This window comes from Balaenoptera borealis (genome assembly GCF_965194805.1).
Source record: "Balaenoptera borealis genome assembly, chromosome: 2".
Classification (NCBI taxonomy): domain Eukaryota; kingdom Metazoa; phylum Chordata; class Mammalia; order Artiodactyla; family Balaenopteridae; genus Balaenoptera; species Balaenoptera borealis.
Genome location: NC_138867.1, coordinates 49869901 through 49896108, shown reverse-complemented (window position 1 = coordinate 49896108; position 26208 = coordinate 49869901). Strand labels below are relative to the sequence as shown.

The window sequence follows — 26208 nt, the reverse complement described above, 5'->3', positions numbered from 1 at the left end:
AGCCTCAGGGACACAGACCAGCACGCATGCCACGATGCCGCTGCTCTGTAGTCCCGCTGCAACGGAGGGCTGGCAGCCGTCCCACAAGAGCATGCAGGGGCCAGCATCTAACTCGTAGGAGAGCAGGAAGATGGGTTTGTGGAGGAAGCATTGCTTGAATGACTCTTTAAACCAGCGTTTCTCAGCAATTTGTGTTTGAGGCCCAGGTTCAAATTTTAGAATTTCTGGCAGGCCACTTGAAAAATTGAGACGTGAACATTAGGCCAAAGAAGCAAGTTTCAGGGAACTGAAGAAACCTGCTATTAATCTCAGTATATGGAGATATACACAATTTTATATTCTGATCAATACACAAGATTTATCTTTGCTGCAAGCACGGAGTCATACGTCTACCTCTGTGTCAGAAGACAGTGTCAAGCTGACCGGCTGCTGTGGCGCTGGATGAAGGGGATACATCGGGCTGGGAGGCTCAGGGTATCTAGCTGGTTCCACCGGGAGACCACAGTTCAATGGGGCATGAAAAACCTTTCCCTCCCGATCATATAAAAGACCACAGTTGGGGCAGAAAATATTTCTTCTCAGTGCTGAAGAACAACCAAATGAACCAAATGATAACATTTAGCCTCATCTATGGGAAAAAAATATTTTAGACATTGATCAAAATTTGGCAACATAGTTAGTTGCAAGGCATTCAAGATACACCAGCTGCCAAGCTCGAGTAGTTAAATCTACCAATCTCAGGATAATAAGAACAAACACTTAGGATGTCCCAAGAACCATTGTAAGAGCTTTATATTTGCTTTTAATCTCATAACAAATCTACTACATGAGTATTATTATTATCCCCATTTTTAAAATGAGGAAAGTAAGACATGGAAACTTCAGATAACCTGCCTTCGTGAGGGGCAGAGCTGAGATTCGAACACAGGCTCTGAGACTTGTTCTCTCTGTCACTGCCCTTCACCATCTGGGGATGCCTCTGGCACACCGTCCACTGTCTCGTGTCTGAACATTGCTGCCTCTGCCCAGCCTCACACAGGACCAGCTTGACTGCCCCTCGCCGTAGGCCTCTGACCTGGCGCCGCTGAGTGTAGTGGGGACCCACTCAGCCCCACAGGAGCAACACAGAAGGGCTTCGAGGACTTACCACTCTGACCAGTGGCCGACGGGGAATAACAATGGCTCAATCCCAAGACAGATTTCACACGACTTTGCAGTCCCACAGGGTCCAGCAACTGGTAGCAGAGACAGGGTTGCCAGATACAACCTAGAATGCCCAGTTCACTTTGAATTTCAGATCAACAACAAAGAATTTTTTACTAGAAGTATGTCCCAAATATTGCATGGTACATACTTCTAGTAAAAAAAAAAAATTCTTTATTTATTGGAAATTCAAAGTTCACTCTGTGTTTTATTATTTTATTTTTTGCAAAAAAGTGACACCCCTAAGCAGTAGCCACACTGGTGACGCACGTTCTTACAGGCCTGCTTCCTTCCCTGCCTGGCTCGCCCGTCTCTCATCCAGCTCCCTGTGATCACAGGCACAATAAAGAACTTGCGTGGGAGCTTTTGTCACAGCCCCAGCTTTCTGGAAACCCAGACTATGACCCAACTGGGCAAGGATTTTGCCAGACAGTGAGGCAGCCATAATGCTCACAGCCATCCTGTGAGACAGGCATTGCTATCATCATCACACTCAAGTTACAAATAAGGAAACTGAGGCTCAGGGAGATCCATCCGTTGGCCAGGACCCCCGCAGCTGCTCTAGCTCCACCAGTTTCTTACTAGAAAGAGCGTTCCAGGCCATTCTTGAGAGACATTGAAGCATTATTGGAATGAGCATTAACTGATTCAGATAATCATTGATTCACTTAATAATTACCCCTATTTGTTGAAAGAAACTCTCTTGTCCTCGCATAAAGGAATATAGTGACATATGCACTGAGAGAATTCGTCTCTTAGCAGCCGTAACAGCAAGAGGCCCAATTTCTCCTGTTTTACGCTAGTTGGAATGATCACAGTTAAAGCATGAAGTTTTCGACCTCAGTTCTTCACAAATAAAACCAGCAGCACATTATTATTTCTATGTATAACTAAATATAATGTATTCATTCTAAAAGTTATGACTGATTACAAAGAGACAAATTCAGAGGGACTTCCCTGGTGGTGCAGTGGATAAGACTCCACACTCCCAGTGCAGGGGACCCAGGTTCGATCCCTGGTCAGGGAACTAGATCCCACATGCATGCCGCAACTAAGGGTTTGCGTGCCACAACTAAGGAGCCCACACTGCCGCAACTAAGGAGCCCTGGAGCCACAACTAAGGAGCCCGCCTGCCACAACTGAGATCCAGTGCAACCAAACAAATAAATAAATAAATGAGACAAATTCAGAAAGCCTCGAAATTATACTTGCCTTTGACCTGCACCGGAAAGTTGGTTTCCTTTCTGTAAATTATCTGTTGGGACAATTAGAGAAAAAAATAGCAAACATTAAGGAAAACCTGGGCCAAAGCACTTGTGCCCAGTGGGTTTACACAGGAGTGAAACCTCCTTGCAAACTTTCAAAAACGAAACCAAACCTTGACATCATATAAGCCTAAAACGAGAAAGAAGGTGTCTTTTCTACATAAACCTTATGAAATGAAACCTTTTATTCCTCTTTGTCTGCTGGATCTTCGTTACGAAGGAAGGAAGCTTGTAGATGCGAGCAAATCTTTCTCCAAGGTGTTGCTGGAGGGGCTCGTGGAATCAGCCGCCCCTGTAGCTCCATCCAGTGAGGCTTTTTCTCACGGCAGCCAGGGAAGCAGATGGAGCACATGGCTGGCTCTGGTTACCTGTGGCTGCCAGCCTAGTCCCCTGGGCGTTCCAAGGCCCCACCTTCCACCTGGCCCATGACCTCTGACCTTGGCCCTGTGGCCAACACAGGAATGGGGGAGGCAGGGGGGTGTAGGTATCAGGCTGTCGGGGCCCAGGCCACAGATGAAAGAGTCAGTTGTTTCCACTCCTCACGCTCACTTGTGAGGTCCTGGGAGCTGCAGAACTGGTATTTCTCCATATCCCAGCTGCTCACACGGCTGTGTAGACAAGCTGTAACTCCAGTTGAACGTGTGCATGTGTGTCGCACGGGAGGTGGCAGCCTGGCTTCCAGTCCCAGCTCTGCCGCTGACTTGCTCTGGGGCTTCAGCGAGCCCCTCCGCCTCTCAGGAGCCTCAGTTTTCTCATCTGTGAAACAGGACAGTTGTATCCCCGCAGGTGCTGGGGCAGGGGGCTGCTGAGGAGGCAGATCGAAGCCATCTCCTGTAATCCTCCTCGCCACGTCCACAGAATCAATGAAAAAGATTCCACTTTTATCTGTCTTACATTGTGTACTTTCATTGAAGATTTTCTTTGAAAAAAGGTTTCTGTTGCTTCTAAAAACCAGTAGAGTAGGCTGTCTCTAAGTGACCTTCCAAACTTATGATTCTATAATTCAATGATTCCAAAACAGAAGTTCAGCCTTGGCCTTTTTAAAGGGTTGCATGGTGCTTGGGAGAGTAAGAAAATTATGAGATACGTGATGATATGTTTCTGATCCTGAAGATCCTCTTATGCAGCCTCCCCTTGGGGACATATAAAGTTTCCAGGGCCCAAGCCCCCTCCTTTGTTACACCGGATAAAGGCTCACATGTTAATTATTTAGCCACTGGTGCTAACTGGAACACAGTCTTATAATGAAACTGCCTTGAAAATACTTCCGTGTGTGACATAAGGCTCTGGCAATTTGAACATATCTTTTCTTCTTTCATATCAGCAGTTGTTTTATGGACCGGGCTTAGACGGCTTAGACAAAGGGCACTGGATTGGTGAATTATTCATATAATCTGCATTTCCTGGCCGCTATGGATAATTGACAGGTGTCACGTCACCTTTTGCAAACATCCCACAATTAGAGACTGTATATCAGTGTTTGACTTCCATGTAATGCTCCCTTTCTAAGCTAGTTTCATATTTTATTTACAGCTTTGTGGCGTTTTTGACTTGGCTACCTATTTCTCTCACTTTCGATTTCAAGCCTTTTGCTCCACTTACTATAACCAGGAACATTTAAATAATGACTCCCTCTCAGATTGCTAAAGGCAGTCACTCATTGTGGCTGTGTTTTATTCATTCAGCCATTATGTTAGTCAATTTCTTGATGTAGGATGAAATGCAGCTGTAAGGAAAGCATGATTTAAATCTGTTTTTATGACTTGTTTGGTTCACAGGGAAAAAAACTAAAAGCAAATCTTCCCAGGGCCTGACACAAGTTGTAAACTGTGGAGAAAGTTAGCTGGTTAAAGAATGTGACTTACTTAATAGGAGCAATGGAACATTTCAGATCTCCACCGGAGTGGGAAGGTTTCTGGAATTAGGAATAAAGCCAGGGTGAGTTCTCTTTGGGCCCAGTGAGAAAAGTTAGGTAAGAAAATAAACCTGGAATTGATAGCCCTGAAGACTAATGCGAGAACATAGCCATAAATTAAACACTTTGAGCAAATAGAATCCTGCAGTCCTACTTTTCCACTTGACCCAACTGGAAACTGAGGCCTAAGGCATGCAAGGGCTTGCCCACCATCCCAGCACCAGTTAGTGGAAAAGCTAAAGCTGGGTCAGCTGATTCGTGCTCCAGCACTTTTACTGCTCTGCAATGCAACAGATCATTCTTGTTACCCCTCCAGTATCCACTCACCTCTTCTACGGCCATTACTTGCTGTTCCTTGGGAGAATTCACCCTTCCTCATTCTTAGTTGTGTGCACTGTGTGGAATTATTTCATGCTGACTCTCAGCGGGAGCATCATTAACTAAGCCCATCAGTGAATCCATTTTCCCAAATGGGTACTTCAGGAGTGGCCATGTGACCTAAATCAGACAGTGATTGCCAGCACTTGTGTAGGTGCTGTTGGAAGAGATTTTCTGTCCCAGTAGAGGGGGTTGGATTAGGCTGTGAGGGCTGCAGCTGCTGCAGATATTTTGCTATCCACATGGAAGAGACTGGAGCCACAGGGAGTAGGGGGGGGAAAATGTACCATGTGATACCTGAGGGTGAAATCTGTGACACAAAAACACCGAGCAGAGAGAGCAAACCTTGGTTAAGTAAACCTATCGTTTATCTTCTAAACTAGGACAACTTTGAGAATGAAACAGGACAAGAAAAATGCTGAACCAGACCGGATGCATAAACAGGACTAGCCTGGGCAAACAGGGACACATGGTCATCCTGCTCTATGATGGCATCATCTGAGCCCCTGGATTAAGCTAGCTGAATTAAGCTGGCACTCTCTTTAGGCCTTTTTAGTCTAGGTGACAGTGAACTCTCTTCATTGTTGAGGCCAGCTTGAGTTAAGCGTTTTGTAACTTGCACGTAATAGTTTTAACTGACATAAATATGCTGCTTCTTGTGCTTTCTAAAATCTTGCCCTGGGCTTCCCTGGTGGCGCAGTGGTTGAGAATCTGCTTGCCAATGCAGGGGACATGGGTTCGAGCCCTGGTCTGGGAAGATCCCACATGCCGTGGAGCAACTGGGCCCGTGAGCCACAACTACTGAGCCTGCGCGTCTGGAGCCTGTGCTCCGCAACAAGAGAGGCTGCGATAGTGAGAGGCCCGCGCACCGCGATGAAGAGTGGCCCCCACTCGCCGCAGCTAGAGAAAGCCCTCGCACAGAAAGGAAGACCCAACACAGCCAAAAATAAGAATAAATTAATTAATTTAAAAAAAATTTAGATTTTAAATAAATTAATTAATTAAATAAAATCTTGTCCTATTTCATATCTTAAGCTTGCAGTTAAACATGCTCATTATATGCTTTACTTTTAATAAATGTTAAAACTTTATATTTAACCTTTTACTTCAAATAATTAAAACGATCACTTGTAGAATGTTTACATTTACAGAGAACTTCTAAGTTAATTGTCTTACAATACCCCTGTGAAATAGGTATCGCCCAAGGTTTGGAGAAGTTAAAAAATTTACCCAGGTCCACAGGACTGATGGGGCAGATATGCAGCGGTGACTTTCTGCGGTGGCGGGAAAAATCCTACAATCCTACACTGAATTTTATTGTTTTCCAGTTTCTGTAGTGTAAGTATTCCAGTGGTGGCCAATTTCAAGGCATCGACCTGACCTCACTGAGCGTGGAGCTGGGAAGAGCCGCACTGGCTCTCAGGGGCCAGGTCCAGTGCCCCACTGCATGGAACGTGCATCCAAGACTTCCGACTCCATTTCGAAATTCCTCCTTTTTCTGTTCTAGATGTTTGGTGTGAGGTAGTCAGTTCCGAATTGTGATCCTTTAACAATGGCAGATGTGCCCCAGGGCTTCAAGCCTTCAAAAGAGATTTCCCCAGAGCAGAACTGCAGTGAGCAACTCGGTTCAGACCTTATGTTCCCCGAGCCTGTCTCCACTGACACCCGCCCTCAGCAGGAGCCACCTCTAGGTCTTCAGCATTTGCTCCGCTCCTCACTTGAATGAGGCTACTTCCCGGCCCCTCCCTTCCCCTGCTCTGCTTCTGCTCATCCTACAGCTGGTGTAAGAGACTTGTCTGGGCCCTCTGCTCTGGCTCCTGGGCCACTGTGTGGAACGGTAGCAGTAATATAGAAAGGTACTGTTTCCCTTCACCCCAGAGTGAAAAGCCAAGGCCTTGGCCTAGGATCCTGTGGGCTGGGTTAGCAGCAGCAACTGCCTGTGCTACTCTGGTCACAGCTGTCAGTCCTAAGCCCTCACAGCGAAGGGGACACTCACAAACCCCGTTCACATTCATGATCTCACTTGAAGGTAGTGACTGGATCATATGCTAACTGCTTTGCTTCAGCAGAGAGGAGAGAGCTTGGAGAAGACCTGAGTCCTGTGAAAACCCTGGTGGCAGCAACCTAATTTCCAGTCCTGGGGCTTAAGTGAAACTAGCCAGGCTTTACAGGGCTTGTCTTACAAGCTCAAACCTATTGGTCACAAACGCCACAGTAACTTTAATTGTCAAAAATCCCGGAGTCATTGAACTGCATGGTAGAAGTAATTTTGCATGACATCCACAGTATGCAAAAACTGAGAAGAAGAAGGTCTTCTGGTAACATTTCAACCCAAATATTTATGGATCACTTTCTCATTGTGACTGCTATTTCCTCCCTGTGAGTTAGGGAGGGGGGCAGCCATGAGGACACCATGGCATTAACAATGGCTAATTCTACCGTGGTCAGTGCTCAATTGTCCACTCTCAGAAGGATCATTTAAAAAATCATTTAGGGTTGATTTGGGGATGGATTTTTATACTTATGCTTGAACAGGGGCCTGTCAGAGCATCTGAGCATTCCCTTAGAACAACTTAATGAAGCAAGTTTATGAAGAATTGGGAAGCTGCCCTCTCTCACCAGGCTGCCCTCCTGCAATGGCACCTCCTGGGGGAACAAAGGGTCCTTTTCCAGAATGATTCAAATACGGAAGGAGGTTTGCGCCTCCTTTAGCTTTTCCTACAGAAGAAGGAATGGTGACTGTGCTTCATATTGCTTTTCCACATGTGAAGCGAATAGCGATGAAGTGAATCAACCAAAACATATTTGTGTGTGTCAGGGTGAATGTGCTCATGCAAGATGTGTGGAGCATAAAGTCATAGTAAAGGCCATGGTCCCTGTTCCATTTCAAAGCTTGTGCTTTTTGACCTGCTAAATAGCAGGAAGCAATCCACTGCAGATTATAATAAAGAGTTATGCTGGAATCGATGGCTAAGGCTGTAAAAGTTCAGAACTGGAGATCAGAGAAGAATTTGGAAAGGAGAGGAAACTGAAGCTGGGCCTTGAGAGCTGAACAGGAAAAGGAGGACATTCCAGCTCAGCAGAATAAGAGTGTTATGTGAGACACATGGAGGCATGAATGTCTGGCCAGAGGGGCGTTTCTATGCATGATTACCATTAAGCAGCTAGGGTTCTCCCATAGCAAGCAAGTTATTTACAAAGCAAGCTTCTTGATAGAGGAGGCGTTAACAGTTCATAAAGTGAAGAATAAGCAGCCCCTGCCATGAAAGATAATATGGCAAATCCAGTCACCATTAAGTAGGAATCAACCATAGCCAACGTGTATCAGACAATGATGACTCAGAATGATACTTCTTAGAACATCCAGCATCCATGCATATTCAGACTGAAAAGTCCTTCTGATATTTTCAGCTGATGACCAGATTGGATTAGGCACACTGACTTGATTTGCTGTATAGTCAATGCTGTCATTAAGATGACCCCCGAAGAAACTAGACATTGATAAATTCATGAATTATTTAAAGTTACAAACTCTATGTGGCAGATATTCTAGGCCCAAAGAACATAAAAGTAATGAAAATGAAGAGCATTACATATTCCTAGGGGCTTAAATGTCTGCATACTTCTGAAAGCTTGACTTGACTCTGATAAATAAAGGACGATATTGAGCATGGTGAATCCATTGAAGCAGATTCCCCATGGTAATCGACATTTCCACCATGCTGATCACTAGTCTTCCCTTGTAGGTGGTGGAATGACCAAAAGTTCTGGATCTCTCTATAGCACAGTATGTCAGTTTGACAATGTTTAAAATTTAAGAAGTTTCAGCTTCCTCACATATGGAAACAGGCTGATATGCCCCTCCCATACCCCTCAGATAAATAGGCTCCTCATAGGGAACTGAACCTTAGAAAAGGAAGCAACTCACCCAAGAAACACACTGAGTGGAGCCTGGGGGCATGTCTCAGGGAGAAGTAGAGTCAAAAAGTCAGATATTCTATCCAAACTAACTAGAAAAGGAGGAGAAAACCCCAGTATATGCAAATATCAGATAGTGGGGCCTCGTGACAGATGAGTTCTACTATTTGTGCGAAAATTAAGCAAGCCATCAGAGGAAGTTTGGGAATCTCCTTCCATAAATATTTAGGAATTTTTAACACAGTATTTATTTGGAGACAAGAAAATGGGATTAGTCCTTTCTGTTTGGTTATTATTAAACTTCTGCTCCCAAATATCTTTCCGTGAGACAACAATTTTTAAATCTTATTGGAAAAATGAAAAAGTCCAAAGTGGTCAAGTAAAAACTTCATAATTGAGAGAAAACAGGAAGAAAAGAAAATGCTTTGACACATACTGAAAATCTTGGCTGCAAACAACAAAGTCTCTATCATGTTTCCTTGGAAAAAATGGGAGGTTTACCAGGAAAATGTGTCTGGACGGGAAGTAGATGTGGGACCCTCCAGGAAGAGGAGCATCTCTGTCTGCTGGGCCACGCTGACTTGTCCTCTTCTCTCTCCTGACCAGTTTGACTTCATTGGAGCTTCTGCTCCCTCATAACTAGCTTGCACATGGCTTCATGGCCTCCCAGGCCCTTCTCTAAACAAGACCTTTCAGTTCCATCTTCCTCATACTAACTAGCACATTCGTGCTGCACTTTAAATTCTTGAGAAACTGAATCTGATTGGCCCAGTTCACCTGTTGGTGCCAATGATAAAGGTTACATTATAGGCCATTGTCTGGCCAGTGCAATGGTTGCCCTTAGGTCAGATTCCCGCCACTGGTCCAATTCCTTGGAGCAAACGAGGGGAGGGGGGTAAGAGGATGTGGTCAGGGCATTTCTCAACAGAAAGGGCTGGTCATGAGCACGCTCTGATTGCTGTCTCTGTTAAAATGTAGTGGTAACTGGCTCTTCTTCAAGACTAGCGAAAGTGCTCTTAAACTGCAGCTTGAGGGCGTGTTTTATTATTTTATCTATTCAGTCATTTATTCATTCCAGTCTATCTCCTATCATAAAAGGTTTGAGGTGACTTACAAAATCTATATACAAGTATCAAATAGTTGAGAAATGTAGGCAAATTCTTATTTTCCTAGGAATAAGACAATTAAAAGCCGGGGCAAAATTATCACTGCAGAGTACATAACGTTCAAAGTTGGAAAATTGCTAAAGATGGGCCTTGAGGACTTCCCTGGTGGCGCAGTGGTTAAGAATCCGCCTGCCAATGCAGGCAACATGGGTTCGAGCCCTGGTCCGGGAAGATCCCACGTGCCGCGGAGCAACTAAGCCCGTGTGCCACAACTACTGAGCCCGTGTGCCACAACTACTGAAGCCCGCGCACTCTAGGGCCCGCAACAAGAGAAGCCACCACAATGAGAAGCCTGCACAGCGCAACGAAGAGCAGCCCCCCTCGCCACAACTAGAGAAAGCCCGCGCGCAGCAACAAAGACCCAATGCAGCCAAAAATAAATAAATCAATAAATTTATTAAAAAAAAAAAAAAAAAGATGGGCCTTGAATTTGTTTCGAAACCTGAGACCTGCCAAACTTAATAGCAAGTGGCTAAATACAAGGGAAAAGTCCTGGCAGAAAGTGTCATCTGTGTTCTAACAGGTTACTAGCCAAGCCGCCTGTGGAAGCCTGTCCCTCCAAAGAGACAAATTCTCTTCTTTTTTTGATAACTTACTCACCACCTCAGTGGGGAAGGAGACGCTACATTATGTCTCAAGGCTTCTTCTGGTCCTCATTTCATGACAATGGTTGTGATTTCACTGAGGAAGCAAGAAAACAAATAATTAAGAAGGCAAGATTTTACGTAGATAAAACCAACCTCTAACACAACTTCATTCCACTAAAGCCTTAGGCCCCAGCCCCCAGCAAAATTGGAGACATAGTTTGAAAGCTGAAAAGGCAGATCATAAAATCCTCATTTCTTTTTTATTGTGCATTGTAAGGCAAGAAATACACAGGAAGCCTGGCTCGGTGATTTTTCTGCTCTCCGCTTTTTTTGCCTGTAGCATTTCTGACATCCTCAGATCTTCTGAAGCTCCTTATTTACTTTATTTTTCTTCTTTTGATTATAGAATAGCAAAAAGTCCTAGAAAGCTTGGTCCTGGTGCATGACGATGGAAGAGCTCTTTCCTGGAGTACCAGGTCCGCCATGCTGGATGAGACGCACTGTGGGAGCTCTGGAAAGCAAAATGGGATGTTCCCTCTCAGACTGGAACTGGGAATCATTCTATTTAAAAGGACAGCTGTCATTTAATATTCACTGAGCAGCCACCATATTCTAAGTGCCATATGAAGCATACACGTACCTGACGTTTGAAAAGAGGAGACTAATTTTTTATGGAAACCAGTTACAACTGATACTTGATTTTGGAAAGGGGTAGAAGGAATTCTTGGTGCTTCACTTTTTGCTGAGAAAAATGCCACATAGATTGCCAAGATGGTGATCCTGAAAAACCATTTGCAATATTCAATTAACAATAATTAAGGCACTCAGTGGGACGCTCCTTAGTGACTTGCTTAATAGCAAAAATTGGTACTTGGAATTCCCGGTGGATGAGAGAAAAGATAATAAGTACCCCAAATATAAAGACAATCGAAATGAAACCAATAATGACCAAATTATATTACGCAAATAGACACACAAGTTGAATTAGGAATATCTAAGTTTTTGACGAGAAATATTAAAAAGTGATATAACATTTTAGCCATTAATTGATCATCTAATCTAGTTTAGTTCTGTGAAGGGAGCTGGTTTATAAAGCTTCAAGTTTTACATATGTTGATAAGGGACCACAGTCTATTATAACAACCTCATATTTCTAGGAGCTAGTAAAGTCTAATTTTCTGTTAATACAGTTAATAATGAACTATAATTGATTCTATTACCAATAGTCTTAAAAAGACAGTTAGCTAGTCATTTAGTCCATCTTTTCATGATCACATACTCCCAAAATAGTAAAGCTAATTTAATTTACTATATTCAACTTTAATAATTTTAAACTATTCTCCACCAACTAATTTTCTATGGTATTAAACAGATTCTTCGTTTTTTCTCCTTTATAGTTTTTTCTCACATACTCTCTTACTATAACTCACTTCTCCATCAATTTCCCCTCCTTCATATATTTGAAATTGTACAATCAATTCCAATAATCCTCCAATATCCAATTAAGGTGTAAGTCAAGGGTTGCCTGTACATGCTTGAATGCAGTAAATCTAAAGCATGGGAGACTTGTTAGATTTCACTAATCCAATCTCCCCATTCATATGTGTATATTTAGGTCTAAAAACCTAACGCAGTCTGATCTCTGGCAAGGAAACAACAATCAGTGCATTCATCATTAATCATGCAAGCATTGTAAAAGTTCTCTTTCAAATCCTCTGCTCTACTCCTTTGTATGTCCAAACCTCTGTTAAGCTCAGTAAAATCTTTGCTTTTTAAAACTTTATAAGTATGTTTGAACAAAACCCTCATATTTATTATCAGAGAGCTAAGTCAGTCAATCCTTCCATATGAAAACAACTCTAAGGAAGTCATAAATCTTGTCTATCATGCAGATGTAAACATATATATTTGTGTATACATATATAAACATATGTGTATATATATAAAATATTTTTCAAAAACTTGATCATACTTTTCTTAATATGTTGTAAATATATTTTTATTCCAATTAATAGATATAAATCTTACCAGTTTAATGACTGTGTAATAGTATGGATATAGTTTACTTCATTTGATTATTCCTCTATTGTTCAACATTTAGGATCTTCCATTTTACTTGTACATACATCCTTATATACTTATTTCATTGTTTTCTTGGGATGAATTTCTTCAGGTCAAATGTTTAAGCCTTCAAATATATATTGACAATTTGTCCTCCAGAAAGGTAGTTTCATCTTGCATTGCCATGGGCAGTGTATGAACATGTCAAATCCCCAACATCCTGGACAACTCTGATTTTTCCTTATCTGATAGATGAAAAGAGGTATCTGGCTGCCATTTTTACTCTTTGGCTACTAGTAAGGAAGAAAATGCTTTCGTATGCTAAATAGTCATTTCTTCTTTCGTAAATTCCCAAATCATGTTCTTTGTCCACTTCTACATAGTAAGAATACTGCCCCATTGTTAGTTACATCTACAGTCTTGCAAATGCTTTTCCCAGTCTGTATTTGTCTTTTAAATTTGTTAACAGTATTTTTTTCTATTTTTGCATGCTTGTTTTTAAAAAATAAATACTCTTAGAAGCAGTTTTTAACAAATAATAAATAAATCCATTTGGGAGACATAGAAATTTTGTCAGCTTTTAAAAAGTTTTAAAATGGCTGTAATTTTCAGTATGGACCTTGGAATTTGGAAGCTCTCTTGCAGTTCTTTCATTCATTGAGTGTCTCTGTGTGAAAAGCACTAAGCTAGCCATTGTGGGGGGGCGGGCGGGGTACTAGGATGTTTACACCTGATCTCTGTCCTCAGATCTAGACAAAGGAACAAACAGAACAACAACTACACATGGTTGAATATGAGTGAACATAAGAGGATAGGATAGTATTACAGTTGCTTTGGAATTCAGAATTTGAAAAAATTGGTTGTTCAGTGGAACTTGTGGGAAGATGTGTGGTTGTTAGTGAGCCAGTGGTTTGCTTCAGTGGCACGACTGGTTTAAACTTGGGGATTAGACAAATGTGCCACCCTCAATTACATCCTGTGTCGCCTTTAGGGTATATATCTATTCTGATCCAGTAATGAACTCTCATTTGGAGCAGAGTACAGACTTGATCCTACTAATCCTGGCCATCAGGATATTTTCTGTACTCAAATAAAAGCAAGGACCTGATCTAACACACTCTACTAGGAAGAATGTCTGCTGACCTCTAACACTTCCATCAAAATCATAGTTTGCCAAGGTGTAAGCTGACCGCATCCTTTAGAGGCATGTGGATCAGCCAGCTGGCAAGGCTTGGCCACCACTCTCCCCAGGCAATCAGCCAACAACCCAGCACTCCCAGCAAGCTTCATTCCCACTGCAACATTTGTTTAATTTTATTTTTTGAGGCATTCTGTTAATTGGGACCTTTTGCAAAGTCTTTCAGGCGCTTTGAAGTGCCCATTCTCCCATCAATTTCTGGTGAAAATTTATAGTCCTGTCACACGTGTCTTCAGCAAGAAATCTGTACAAAGACTGAAGTTGATTTTTTTTCTTTACCTAACTCAGTGTAGCAGAAATGAGGCAGAGGAACCGTCAGTCATTTCTAAGGATGACAATTTTCACTGCTTGACAATCCTAAATTTAAAATTCCAGCTATTTGATGATATGCCTGTGTATGGCCCATCCCCCAGATCCAATGATAAGTGTCGAACAGCAGGTTTAGGACCCTTTGCTTAGGCATGATAATTTAGGGAAATAGTTAGCTCATCAAAATTGGCTGGGTGCCCTGTTTTCATATTATCCAGACAGAAGAAGTCACTGAACCACAACTTTGCTGCTTAGAAATAGGCACCAAAAGGGAGGGAGTGCGGGAACTATGAATAGTTAGCCAGTTACCATATTCAATCATGAAGTGTACTTTACACTCAAGGATAAACTGATACATGTTAAATTATGCTTGAAGAAATGTCTGGAAGAGCACTCAGGAGATCTGCTGGCTTAACTCTGGCCTTCCCCAGCCAGGTGACCTTTAGCCAGACCCAGGACTCTTTGAACCAGAGGTTCTTCACATGTGAAAGAGAGTCCAAATAGATGACTTCTAAGTTCCAGAGCTTCATGTTTTGAGAACTTGATTGAAAAGCCACATTAGGGGCTTCCCTGGTGGCGCAGTGGTTGAGAATCTGCCTGCTAATGCAGGGGACGCGGGTTCGAGCCCTGGTCTGGGAAGATCCCACATGCCACGGAGCAACTAGGCCCGTGAGCCACAACTACTGAGCCTGCGCGTCTGGAGCCTGTGCTCCGCAACAAGAGAGGCCACGATAGTGAGAGGCCCGCGCACTGCGATGAAGAGTGGCCCCCGCTTGCCGCAACTAGAGAAAGCCCTAGCACAGAAACGAAGACCCAACATAGCAATCAATCAATCAATAAATAAATCTTTAAAAAAAAAAAAAAAAGAAAGAAAAGCCACATTAATCATTTCTATGTTCAGGTACATTCTACTTTTATAAAGTCACTTTTTAAAACTGTAAACTCATAATTCATTAAGTAATTACTCTCTTAAGTCTACATAGGTGATTCAGCAGAGTATACCCTCTGTCTCATCTTAAGAAGTTCGCATGCTCAAAATGGGTACCTGAAGTCAGAGTAGAAATCCCCACCAGATAAGATCACAGAGGCCCAGAGTACTGTGGGGATTTGAAACCCAGATGTGACCCTTTCCAGCTCTTCTGTTCTGAGACTGACTCCATGATATTTGTTTGGAGATTGCAAGCAGGGTTTCATGGAACAATTGGCATTTAATGAGAACCTTGAATGAACAGTGAGATTTCCAAAGAGAAAGATGAAATGGAGGAAATTCTAGGCAGAGAGAACAGAATAAACACAGATGCAGACCCAAGAAATTTCGGACAATATTTAAAGAATTCCTGAACTCAAACACCTAGATACAACAAATCCAATTTGTTTGCAATCCAGGTTAAGGTATTAATTTATCTTTTCAACAAATATTGATTGAACACCCATGCTTGGTGTGGTAGGACAGCTAAAGATGTCTCTGGAAGTTCAAATATAGGGTTAAACTAGGTTTCTAAATAATAAAAGAAATATATGCATATTTTGCACAAAATATGGAAGACAGAGGGGGACAAAGAGCTAAAGTAAAAATCACCCACCTTATTTAAGTTTATAGACTTTGAAGGTAATATCTCACCTAGTACACAGAATCAAACATATGAATTTGGATGAATACAGAAGCAATCACTGATTAGCTCAAAGCAACATTTAAATTGATCTTTTCAGTGAAAAGGCATTAGAAAAAGCAATCTAAAGAACACCTGTTTAGACGCACAAGAATCAACAATTACGTTCTTCAGGGAATGAGGAGTTTTCAGCTGCCTTCACTCCAAGGAGAGGCAATAGAGCTTAGCATTTTATTACCATGATCCAGAACATTTAAGGGGGCCAGAGGAAAATATTCACACCCACCTCTTAATCTTGAAGAGGAGGCAAGTGCCTTAAGGCACTCACTTAATTAGCATGGGCTGGGGCTGAGGGAGGGGACACCCTAGGATTCTTCACTTGACAATTTCCCTTTAAGAAATATGGGCTCTAGACTTTAGAGTAAAAGAAAAACTAACTTCAGTCTCAACCATGTGACCTGAGAAGACCTAGACAGTGAATCTGATTGGTGCGGAGGTGGAAGAGGCAGAATTGATGCCTCCACATGGCCTCTAGTCTAGAATGGCTGGCGCTTCCGCCAGGAGTCAGTTTGAAGCCACTAAAGCTGGCGCCACACAGATCCAGGGAATGGGAACGTCATTCACAGAGCCTGTGATGGGAATGTCAAGTGGGAAAGCTTGGCTTCACTCCTGCTGCCCCCTCCTCAGATGGCTTCCTAATAATATTCAATAGTAATAACAAAAATAGCTAGCATCTGCCGAGTGCTTACTATGTGCCAGATGCCATGCACTTGATGTGCAAAATCCCATTGATTCCCATGAGCAGGTAATATTAATATCACAATTTTGTAGATAGTAGAGTGAGCATACAGTAAATTTATTATCCCACCTGGGGCACTTCTGAGAGAGAAAAGAGGTGCTATTACTAACGGCACTGGGACAATAGGTGTAAAGCAAGACTGACTCAAGTGAACCAGAGAATGTGGTCACCCTACAGATAAGGGGGCTTGGGTGCAGAATCAGGATCAAGGGTACTTTGTAATGTCAGTCTCAAAATGTTTCTATGGAACAGTTTTCATCTTTGTGCCAGGCCTTCCTGAGCTTTAAATATTTTTATCTATCAAATGGACTTAATGAAACAACTTCATACAGTTATATAAGGATGTAATCAGAGCAAAGCACCTACACTGTGTGTAGGAGCTCAAAGTGCTAGTCACTTAATCAACCTCAGTTACCTTCTCCAAACTCCCTCTAGAATGCAGGCCTCTTTGGGACCTCAGGCAAGCCCCTTCACTTCTCTGGCCCTCAGTTGCCTCGTTCATACAAGAATGGGGGTGGATTAAGGGCAAAACATTCCTTTTAACTTTGACCTTCTTTCTCCTCTGGTTCCTCTGGAGTTCATCTTTGTTCACTCACAGCAGCAGGAGGAATGCTCCTCTCCTCTGCTTTTAGTTCAGAGAAGGGCTTCCTTTTGTTTATGCCTACTTTCATTCTCTGGTGCTTTCTCTAGGAGGTTGAAAATGGTGGCTGAGGGAAGACTTCCTCTCCCCCATTCTCTTCTTTCCATTGCTTTGCTTGTGCTGGAACTCCTTATGTAGATTGCCCCTCAATTTGGGACAGAAATGCCAGGAAGCAGCTGATGAGCTGGACAAGGAATCCCATTTGGATCTGGTCAGGTGGAAGTGTTTCCTCTGCAATGTGTCACCTTGTCCTTTCTTGGGACCACCAAATGTCTGTACTGGGAAAGATATGTCACAAATTGCATTCAGAGGTCACACAGTTACGCTAATGCAAGGGCCATTTTTCCTAAGAATAAATGTTGGAATTGAATTGAGAAGTAAACACCTTAATGAATCAAAGGCCGTGGGAGGTGGGAAAAGTACACGGGGCCTGTGGTGTGAGATGGTTCCTTGTGCAAATCCTCAAGACAGTGCGGCCTCCAGCACAGGCAAGGACACTCGGGTGTGCCTTCTTCTTTCCTTTCTCCCTCTCCCTCCCTCCCTCCCTCCTTCCTTATTTCAAAGATGTTAGTTGAGCACCTCCATGTTATATTCAGGAACGATGATGCTAGGCTCTGAGGGTTGGAATAAATGAAAAACAGACATGGTCTCTGCCTTCACAGAGCTTCCACTGTAGCAGTGAGAGAGATGTAATCTAATCACCACACGAAAGCGTGTCAGATTAGGCCTCTGAGAAGTGCCATGGAGGAGAAATACAGGGTTCCATGGAGAGGTTTGACCTAGTTAGAGAGGCTGGGCAAGGTCTCCCTGAGGAAGTGACGAGGGTCCAGCCGAGACGGGAAGGATGAGTTGGCATTCCGGGCAGAGGAAGTAGCTTGTGTAAAAGCCCTGAGGTGAGAGGAAGCTCAGAGGGTTTGAAGAACCGAAAGAAGGTCAGAGTGTCTGGAGCCCTGAGAACAAGGGGAGAGGGTGCAGGATGGGACTGGAGAAGGAGATGGGGCCCAGACCACGCCTGGCCCCGGAAGCCCCTGTAAGCACTCAGGCTTTTCCTCAAAGCCACAGAGAACTTGTGCAAGTGTTCTCAGCAGGAAGGTGAAGGATCAGAGTTTATTTGAAAATGATCACTCCAGGAAAATGGATTCAAAGGTGGCAAGAAAGGAAGCGAGGAAATAATAAGGAGTAATGGTAGTTAATGTTTATGGAAACATGAAACCATGAACCAAGTATTGTTCTAGGAACTTTATACACATTATCTCTTCTAATCCTCATACAGACCTAGAAGCTATCATCCCCTCTTTTCACAGAAGAGGAGGTTGAGACACAGAGCAACTGGACCAACGGTGGTTGGCAAGTGCTGAAACCAGGCTGTGACCCAGGAAGTCCATCTGTTGAGTCCACTGTTTGATCACTACAGCACAGAGGCTCCTTCCTGCTCACAGGCCAGGTGGAAGACGGAGCAGGGGTTGCACCAGGCTAGTGTCTGTGGACAGACCCTGGAGCTATTAAGTGGTAAGAATTGACAAGATTCAGGCCAGAATTTGGGGGGCTGGAGGGAGTCCCAGTTCTGTGTGGGTAAGAAGGTGAGAGGGGATGCAGCTATGGGTCTAGAGACCCTGTGAGGGGCCAGGCTTGAGGTGGAGAGCATGATTTGGTTGAGGGTACTTCTTTACAGCTCTGGATCTAAGGAAAGAAAACAGCTTTGATACTTCACTGTGAGCATTCATTATGTTTTCTTGCTTTCTCTTCCTCTTACTGGGAATTCCATGAGATCTGCTAAGAACTAACGACTTTAGGTCTCTTCTTTTAAAAACTAGACAGATGCCATTTCTCTTCCTGCTTTATTTATTTATTCGACTTGATGTTTAATTCTTTTAGTTTCTAAAAATTTTGCTTTCACTCTGACTGCACTCCTAGAAATTCTGTCTGAAGATTACTTGGATTCACATGCTTGTTGATTTTATCCCCTGCTTCTCAGAATTAGAGAAAAATAGCCATGTTTTCTAGCTTCCAAACACTTTCTTCTGCTAACAACTGACATTCTTAATTCTGACACTGGTCAGAGTGTCCCTGAGCCTTGGAATGTATATATCACTTTATTTCAAAAATGCACTTCAGGTATCTACATGTTAAAATTTCTTAGACGATACAAACCGTACTTGTCTATAGCTGCCACTAAAGTACATTTTATTTTAATTAATTAATTAATTTATTTTTGGCCACGTTGGGTCTTCGTTGCTGAGCACGGGCTTTCTCTAGTTGCGGCGAGCAGGGGTTACTGTTTGTTGCCGTGCACAGGCTTCTCATTGCGGTTGCTTCTCTTGTTGCAGAGCACGGGCTCTAGGTGCACGGGCTTCAGTAGTTGTGGCACGCAGGCTCAGTAGTTGTGGCACGCGGGCTCAGTAGTTGTGGGTCGCGGGCTCTAGAGCACAGGCTCAGTAGCTGTGGCGCATGGGCTTAGTGGCTCCACGGCATGAGGGATCTTCCTGGACCAGGGATAGAACCCATGTCTCCTGCACTGGCAGGCGGATTCTTAACCACTGCACCACCAGGGAAGTCCCTAAAGTACATTTTAAAATACACAGTTACTTTAGTCTTGTCTCCAGGATAATTTTTGGACAATTTCCTAAAGAACAATCTTTTCACAGATTTCTGGTTCAAACCACTAGACTACAAAGGCCAATTTGGCAAAGTTGTTCTCTCTCTCTCTCTATCTCTCTCTCACGCACACACACACACACACAGTTCTAAAAAGGAAGATGAAGTCATGTACTATTGCAAAATTTCTATAAATTCTAAAATATATCACCAGAGGGACAGTTCTAACAAATTAGTCAGAATTGTAATTTTAACTCTGTAGGGTACTTCTGGCTAAGCTATTTGCCCCTGATGATTCCACAAAAGCAGCCAGACTCCATTTACGCTTCTTCGTTAAAATGCATTGTGAGATGAGTGTTGATGGTGCCTTCATTAATTCGTGCAATGATCCTTTGGCACGTACTATGTGCCAAAGACTGCGGCAGGGGGCAGAGTGATGTTCTAGGAGGGCATAAAGTCCATCTTAAATTTCAATCTTGGGCTTCCCTGGTGGCACAGTGGTTAAGAATCCGCCTGCCAATGCAGGGCACACGGGTTTGAGCCCTGGTCTGGGAAGATCCCACATGCCGCGGAGCAACTGGGCCCGTGAGCCACAACTACTGAGCCTGCGCGCTAGAGCCCGTGAGCCACAACTGCTGAAGCCGGCGTCCCTAGAGCCCGTGCTCCGCAACAAGAGAAGCCACCACAATGAGAAGCCCGCACAACGAAGAGCAGCCCCTGCTTGCTGCAACTAGAGAAAGCAAAGACCCAACGCAGCCAAAAATAAATAAAAATAAAATAAATTTATAAAAAAAAAAAATTTCAATCTTGTGGAGGAATCAGAACTAAAGAAACAATTACATTACAGAGTTTCTGGAAGAAGAAAGCTTTAAGCTGAGACCTGAAGGATGAGTAGAAGTTATCAAGGAGACGAGAAGAAGAAAAGAGACCTCCAGTTAGAGGGAACCACATATTCAAAAGACTCAGAGTGAGCAAGAACAGGGTATGCAAAAACTGCAATAAGTTCAGTAGGGCTGGATCTGAGAATGCAGGGGGATGGTTGGTGAATGAGGCATAGTGAATGGTCATGAAAAGTCTTGTAACCATGTTAAGGAATTCGGAATTTATCCTGAGGGTAGAGGTTGCCCATTAAAAGGGTTACAGCAGGGAGTGTGGAGAATTGATTGAGGAGAAGCTGTTGTAATGACACAGAGAAAACCATGGCCTGAACTAGGACAGTAGCAGAGGGGGCAGATTCATAGGGTAACTGGCAGGTTGGCTATGGGAAATCAGGGCAGGGGGAAGGTGACAGGATGACTCTCAGGTTTTGGGTTTGGCCAACCAGATGGATGACAGAGCTGTCCACTGAGAGAGAGAACACTGGAGGGGAGACAGGTCTCAGCATGCTGAGGTTGAGGTACCTGTGGGACACCCAAAGTAGAGGACCAGTATATAGTTAGTTCTTTAGTTAGTTAGTTAATTAGTTGAGGGGTCTAGACTAAAGATATAGACATGGTAACTGAAGCTAGCTGAAGGAATAGATGAGCGTGCTCAAGAAGAGCTGTATGTGCCCAAGAAGAGATGTCCAGTGATTTTAGCAACATGGCGGTCATCTGATTTTGAAGCAGCAAGTTCAGGGGGGTGGTGAAGGCAGAAGCCAGGTTACAGAGTGAGCACGGGGAAAGGAACAGTGTAGACAACTCTCTCAAGAAGTTTAACCATAGAAGGGAAAAGAGAAGCAGGGGTGGCTGCTTGGCAGTGGTTTAAGATTTAGGGGACTCTGGTGAATTTAAACATCAATGATAAAAACTTGGGAGGGAGAGAGGGGCTGAGGGTTCAGCAAAAAGAGGCTTGGTCTTGGGGAAGGCTGGGGAGGACATCCAGGGACTGGGAAAGGAATAGAAAATGTGAAGGAGTTTGAAGATGTTCTCACTGAGCATTTTATTTCTGTTACTGGAGGGCAAGATAATCAGTTAAGCATGAGAGGGAAGTTTGCAGGATTAAAAGGGTAGAAGAGAATGGAGGTTTTCTTTTAAAAAAATAAAAATGAGTATTTTTTTTTAAACATCTTTATTGAAGTATAATTGCTTTACAATGGTGTGTTAGTTTCTGCTTTATAACAAAGTGAATCAGTTATACATATACATATGTTCCCATATCTCTTCCCTCTTGCGTCTCCCTCCTTCCCACCCTCCCTATCCCACACCTCTAGGTGGTCACAAAGCACCGAGCTGATCTCCCTGTGCTATGTGGCTGCTTCCCACTAGCTATCTATTTTACATTTGGTAGTGTATATATGTCCATGACACTCTCTCACCCTGTCACATCTCACCCCTCCCCCTCCCCATATCCTCAAGTCCATTCTCTAGTAGGTCTGTGTCTTTATTCCCATCTTGCCATTAGGTTCTTCATGACCTTTTTTTTTTTCCCTTAGATTCCATATATATGTGTTAGCATACTGTATTTGTTTTTCTCTTTCTGACTTACTTCACTCTGTATGACAGACTCTAACTCCATCCACCTCATTACAAATACCTCCATTTCATTTCTTTTTATGGCTGAGTAATATTCCATTGTATATATGTGCCACATCTTCTTTATCCATTCATCCGATGATGGACACTTAGGTTGCTTCCATGTCCTGGCTATTGTAAATAGAACTGCAATGAACATTTTGGTACATGACTCTTTTTGAATTATGGTTTTCTCAGGGTATATGCCCAGTAGTGGGATTGCTGGGTCGTATGGTAGTTCTATTTTTAGTTTTTTAAGGAACTTCCATACTGTTCTCCATGGTGGCTGTATCAATTTACATTCCCACCAACAGTGCAAGAGTGTTCCCTTTTCTCCACACCCTCTCCAGCATTTATTGTTTCTAGATTTTTTGATGATGGCCATTCTGACCGGTGTGAGATGATACCTCATTGTAGTTTTGATTTGCATTTCTCTAATGATTAATGATGTTGAGCATTCTCTCATGTGTCTGTTGGCAATCTGTATATCTTCTTTGGAGAAATGTCTATTTAGGTCTTCTGCCCATTTTTGGATTGGGTTGTTTGTTTTTTTGTTATTGAGCTGCATGAGCTGCTTGTAAATCTTGGAGATTAATCCTTTGTCAGTTGCTTCATTTGCAAATATTTTCTCCCATTCTGAGGGTTGTCTTTTCGTCTTGTTTATGGTTTCCTTTGCTGTGCAAAAGCTTTTCAGTTTCATTAGGTCCCATTTGTTTATTTGTGTTTTTATTTCCATTTCTCTAGGAGCTGGGTAAAAAAGGATCTTGCTGTGATTTATGTCATAGAGTGTTCTGCCTATGTTTTCCTCTAAGAGAAAATGAGTATTTTTTAAATTAAAAAAGAAACACACGCCCTGATTTTGAAAAAGCCAAGAGTATACAGTGAAATGTAAGTCTGTGCTGTACCCCAGCAGCCCAGCCCTCCAGCCCTTCTTTCTGGCGGCAACCCCAGGGACCTGTCTCTTGAACCTCCTTCCAGAGATAGTCCATGCCCTGTTCTGAGCCACATTTTTTCACTTAACATTTTATCTTGAAGATGGTTCCACATCAGCACAAAAAAATCCACCCCATTATGAAATATACTTTCTTTAACCAGTTCTTGTACATACTTCTTGGCTCACGGTAGGAAACGTGTGTAGGGACAGAATTGCCCTCTAAAGATTTACGGGTCAACTTGAGTGGCCATGAGGTGCCCAGATTAAACATCATTTCTGGCTGTCTGTGAGCGTGTTTCCGGATGAGGTGAGCATTTGAATCTGTGGACTCAGTAAAGTAGATCATGTTCCCCAATGCGGGTGGGCCTCATCTAATCCACTGAAGGCCGGAATAGAACAGGAGAAAGGAAGAATTCATCCATTTTTTTCTTGCCTTATTGCCTGACTTGAGATATCTCATCTCATATTCTTCTGCTCTGGGACTGAGATTTACACCATCAGCTCCCTTGGTTTCCAGGCCTTCAGACTCGTACTGAATTACACCACTGGCTTTCCTGGGCCTCCAGCTTGCACACAGCAGATCGTGGAACTGCTCAGTCTCCATAATCACATGAGCCAATTCCTCAGAATAAATCTCTTTCTATATATCTGTGTACATCCCGTTGGTTCTGTCTCTCTGGAGAATCTTAATACAATATCCTTGCCTATTTTTCTATTGGGTTGTTGGTCTTTTTCCTACCGATTTTTAAGAATGGAGAAGGTTTGCAGTAGTCTCCATGGAAGAGAAGCAAGGGCCAAAGCGGGCTGGTGTCCGGGGCAGCCTCCAGGCTCCTCCCTCTCTGCAGCAGAGCTAAGTACAGAGCTCTGCAGGCACTCCTTGAATTGAATAGGTTTTCACTGAACTGCCTGTTTGCAGCCCTGGCCTGTGATTTCTTTCTCCAGAAGGATTACAATTCCCTGAGGCTATTGCTGACCAACAGGCCTGCGGTCAGAGAAGGAAGGAAGGAAGGCCCCCATTCTGTGAGTTCCATTGTCGGCCTGTGAGCGGGTGGGGGAGAAGTTGCTCAAATCCCTGAGTCGGCCTGGGAAGGGACTTGGGGGCCTCCTTGCTGGGCTTGGTGTTTACTCTGGGCACCAGTTTCCCGTACTTGATCCAAAGGGTGTGTCCTTCCAGGCCTGGAGTGAGCCAACCATGCCAGCCCCGGTAGATGCCAGTCTCCCGGACGCAGCTCTTGATGCCCCCGCCCCCAGCTGGCTGCCCTCACACACAGACTGTCACCTCGGCTGCCAGCCACCCTCCTTGATCACACACACAGTCCTAGGCCCAAGGGCCTGAGGGCAGGGGGCTGAGAAGGCTGAGGATGAAGGGTGAGGCTGATGCTTCCCTGTCCTCTGCAGGTAGCCGGCTCCCTCCGCCCTTTTGCATTTCCCAGCGCCCCACAGACAGGTTCAAGGCCTGAAAGGTGTGAGAGGCCACTCTAACTCCTAAACTCCTCAGTGCGAAGCCCAGAAAGCACCTTTTCCCAGAGCAGAGCTTACAGCTTCCTGCTACCCGTGAAAACTCCAAGTGGTGTGAATTGTTTTGTAAACTCTCTTATCACACATACGAATCATACAGTTAAAAATCATACAGTTAAAATGACCTAAGTAATGAAAGGATAGAAACACATTTTAATCCTTTGTTAGCATATGTGATGTGCCTGGTGCTGTGCTAAAAGGCTTTACATACATTTGGCCCTTACAACAACCCTGTAAGGTAGTGAGCATTGTTATTCCCATTTTACAGATGACAAAAGTGAGGCTTAGGGCGGTTAAGTAACGTTCCCTAAATCACAGGATTGGTAAATGGCAAGGCAGGCATTTGAACTTAGCTCTAAATGTGGGAAATGTGTAAACACAGCCTTAGACCGCGGTGTGCACCCCTGTTCATCCCCCATCAACACAGCTGTAGCCAGGGAGGCCCTTACTGACTGGTATTTCATGTTTCTCAATGCTCTGTAGATTCCGCTTTTCCTAAAAAAGAGGCCTGCCTAGGAATTCTGCCCCAGGATACTTAAACCCATCACAGGTTTTCAAAAACAGACGACCTTATTAAACAGGAACTTTATACCAGAGTCTAGTTGGGCTTCTCTGTCTAGTGACCAGATGAAGGTCTTGCCGGGGGTGGATGATTGCTTAAACTACTGAAATAGTTATGAAAAGCAGCATTCATGTTACAACTCCCAATATTCAAATGCATGGGGCAGTCTAGCATTTTTCAACTTTCATAACCATTGCTTTTAGACTCCACTTCTTTAATTAAAAATAATTTCTTAGAAACCGTAAACAAAATGAAAAGACAACCTAAGGATTGGGGGAAAATATTTGCAAATGATGCAACCGACAAGGGCTTAATTTCCAAAAGATACAAACAGCTCATACAATTCAATATAGGAAAAACCAAACAACCCAATCAAAAAATGGGCAGAAGGCCTAAACAGATATTTCTCCAAAGAAGACATACAGATGGCCCACAGGCACATGAAAAGGTGTTCATCATCGCTAATTATTAGAGAAATGCAAATCAGAACTACAATGAGATACCCCCTCACACTGGTCAGAATGACCATCATTAAAAAGTCTACAAATAATAAATGCTGGAGAGAGTGTGGAAAAAAGGGAACCCTCTTACACTGTTGGTGGGAATGTAAATTAGCGTAACCACTATGGAAAACAGTATGGAAGTTCCTCAAAAAACTAAAAATAGAGTTGCCATATGATCCAGCAATCCCACTCCTGGGCATATACCTAGACAAAACTATAATTTGAAAAGACACATGCACCTCTATGTTCATAGCAGCACTATTTACAATACCCAAGACATGTAAGCAAACTAAATGTCCATCGACAGGTGAATGAATAAAGAAGATGTGGTGCATATATGTATATATAAATTATATATATATATTATATATATATTATATATATATTATATATATTATATATATAATATATATTATATATATATATATATACAATGAAATATTAGTCATAAAAAAGAATGAAATAATGCCATTTGCAGCAACATAGATGGACCTAGAGATTATCATACTAAGTGACGTAAGTCAGAAAGAGAAAGACAAATACCATATGATATCA

The 26208-nt window shown here is 43.1% G+C and overlaps 1 long non-coding RNA gene across 1 annotated transcript in view; it reads right to left on the bottom strand.

The window, feature by feature from the left end:
• Positions 1-26208, bottom strand: part of LOC309624414 — a 154550-nt gene that overhangs the window by 26277 nt on the left and 102065 nt on the right. Inside the window, exon 3 of the long non-coding RNA XR_014241885.1 lies at positions 2416-10526. This is a non-coding gene — a long non-coding RNA (uncharacterized lncRNA). The remainder of the gene's footprint in view (positions 1-2415; positions 10527-26208) is intronic.